Source organism: Colius striatus, chromosome 3 (genome assembly GCF_028858725.1).
Source record: "Colius striatus isolate bColStr4 chromosome 3, bColStr4.1.hap1, whole genome shotgun sequence".
Taxonomy (NCBI): Eukaryota; Metazoa; Chordata; class Aves; order Coliiformes; family Coliidae; genus Colius; species Colius striatus.
In genome coordinates, this window is record NC_084761.1 from 90,987,715 (window position 1) to 90,990,333 (window position 2,619).

The window sequence follows — 2,619 nt, forward strand, 5'->3', positions numbered from 1 at the left end:
GCAAACCGGCCGCGGGGAGGGGGCGGAGGAGAAAAACAGGATGGGGGGGCCTAAAAAAAAAAAAAAGTAGAAAAACGTGTTTTTTCTTTTTTCTTTTTAAATTTAAAAAAAAAAAGGAAAAGGGGAGGGGGAAGGAGCGGGGCGCGGAGCAGCCACGGAGAGCCGCCGGGCAGCGGCTGCGCGGGGCGCGGAGCAGCTGCACAAGCGCGACGGGAGAAAAGACCTCCACTGCATTTTGGAGAGGCATTTATAGGGCGGGGAGGGGGGCAGCGGGTCCCCGGGGTCCGAGCGCCCCCCGCATTGGCTGCGCGGGGTCGCCATGTGATCGGCGGGGCGGGACTCCCCCCCTTGCCATCCCCGCACCGCCCCTTGCAAATTACTACGGCGCATCCCTGCGCGGGGGGCGGCGGCGGCGGCCCGGCTTCCTCCCGGGGGGCTCGCACATCGCTGCCCGCATATAGCGCTGCTGGGGGAGGGGGGCGGCGGAAGGTGAGGGTGGTGGTATTTTTGATACTGATGTAAGCGAAAGCACCGTGCGCCCGCCGGCTTTCTGGAACCCTCGCTGCGGGCGCACGGAGGGTTGCGGGACGCGGAGCTGCTGCGGGAGGGAGGGGGGAAGCGGGAGGGAGGCTCTGGGGGGGAGGCTGTGGTCGGTCGCCGCGCACCGTGTCCCGGCGGGCTGCGGCGTGGGCTGCTCCGTGGTGAGTCATTCACGCGGCGGGGCGCGGAGGTACCCCCAGCCCTGGCCGCTCTGCGCAGGTCGGGTCGCAGCCCCCAGTCCCTCCTGAGCCCTAATAACTCCTCTCCCCATATTTCAGCCCCCGCACCCCTCCCAACATAACTCTTCTTCCCGTGCCCACGCCGCCTCCGCGGGGCGGAGAGAAGAGGCGGCAGTTGGGGGGGGGGGGGGGGGATGCGCAGGGAAGAGGAGGAGGGGCTCCTCCTCTTCGCAGGACCCGAAAAGCTTCAGCCTCTCCCGGTTGGAACCGGCCGGCATCTGCCCGAGGCATGCGCCGTGCACGGCCGGTGCAGGTACGGGGTGGAAGCGGGGGGTGCCGGGCGGGCAGCCGGAGGGCCCCGGAACTCCCCTTCCCACCGTCAGTCCCCCCTCCTGCGAGATACATTCCCCGAAAGCTCTGTCCGTGCCTTCCCCTGCGACGTGACCCCGCAACCACCTACCCTCCACCGCAAGCTTCACCCCCGGGGGATGCATCCCCCCAAAAGCTTCGGCTGTGCCTCCTCCTGCGAGGTCTACACGTGCATTGCTCTGAAAGTTTCATCTGTGTCTCTTCCTGCTGCAAGGTGCACCTGTGCATCTCCCGGCACGCAGCCCTGCATCCCCCTGCGAGGGGCACCCCCTAAAAGCCTCATCCCCGTACCCCCTCCAGGCAGGTGATTTCCTATCCCGGGAGCTTACGGGGTACACATTTGTCTTCAGGCAGATGCGCGGTGATTCAGTCTTTGCTTCAAGCTAAAGCTTGATTTCACCGTGACGATTTCACTGTGGCTCTGTTGCTTCACTCTTCTGTTAAAAAGTGTTCAGGAGTAAGAGAGATGAGAGTGAGGAGAGGGGGAAGGATTAGGTAAGGGATTGGGAACCTTCCGACCCGGAGGAGCGGTGCCAGCACCCCACAGGCTCGTGCAGCATCGGACGTCCCCCGTGAGAAGCTCCCTCTCGAGTGGCTGTGGGAGCTGCTGGTGGTCAGTCTCCGCGGCAGCGCTGGCACTGCTCGGAGCGGGGCAGTGGCACGGCTCCGGCGCCTGCAGGGATCCCGTTTCTTAACGAGCACCTACTGCAACCGCAGCCAGAGCAACCGCCAGCTCCTGGAGCCTGCGACTGGCTGAACCTGAGATCCAAATGTACAATGCTAAAGGATGGTCCGGCACAGGTGCTGCGGTTGCCAGACGGCTCCGTGGATGGGTCAGCCCAAAGAGCATCTCGTCTTTGAGATGCTCTCCATCCTTCTGCAGCCCCCCCCCCCATCACGTCTCACCTCAGCAAGGATCAGTAGGACTCCTGCACTCGGGAGTTACTCGGCAGCCCCAAACTCACCAAAGCAAAGGGGCTGAGGACAGGAGAAAAGAAATAAGAAAAAAAATCAGGGCAGCGTTTGCCGTTGAATTGTGCAAACTTCGGGCCAGAGAGAGGGGGCTGCTGTTCCAAAAATATAGTTAAAATAATGCTTAGTTTCCATATGCCTGGATTAAACAAGCATTTATTTTTGTTGGATCCTTTCTAGTCGGATGCATTGCTTATTTAAGAAAAAACTACAGTAACAAAAACAACCCCAACCCCACTGCAGTTATGTAACAGCCAGGGCAGCTCCCAGTTCCAGTCCCAGGCTGCAGACCTCAGCCTCTGCAGATGAGTTATCTTTAGAAAGGCACTAAATACTTATTGACCATTTATGCTGCCACATTTGAGCATCTTACGAGCAGTAACTAATACCCCCTGTTCCCTCGAGGTGAGGGGGTACCATCATCTTCAGCCACAGTGAGGGAACTGAGGCACAGAGCAGCAAGGTGATTTGTGCACCATCATGAAGCGACCTGAGGAAGACACAAGCCCTGGACCAGGTTTCCTGAGTTCTGCCTCGCTGTCTGAATGCCAAACTTTGC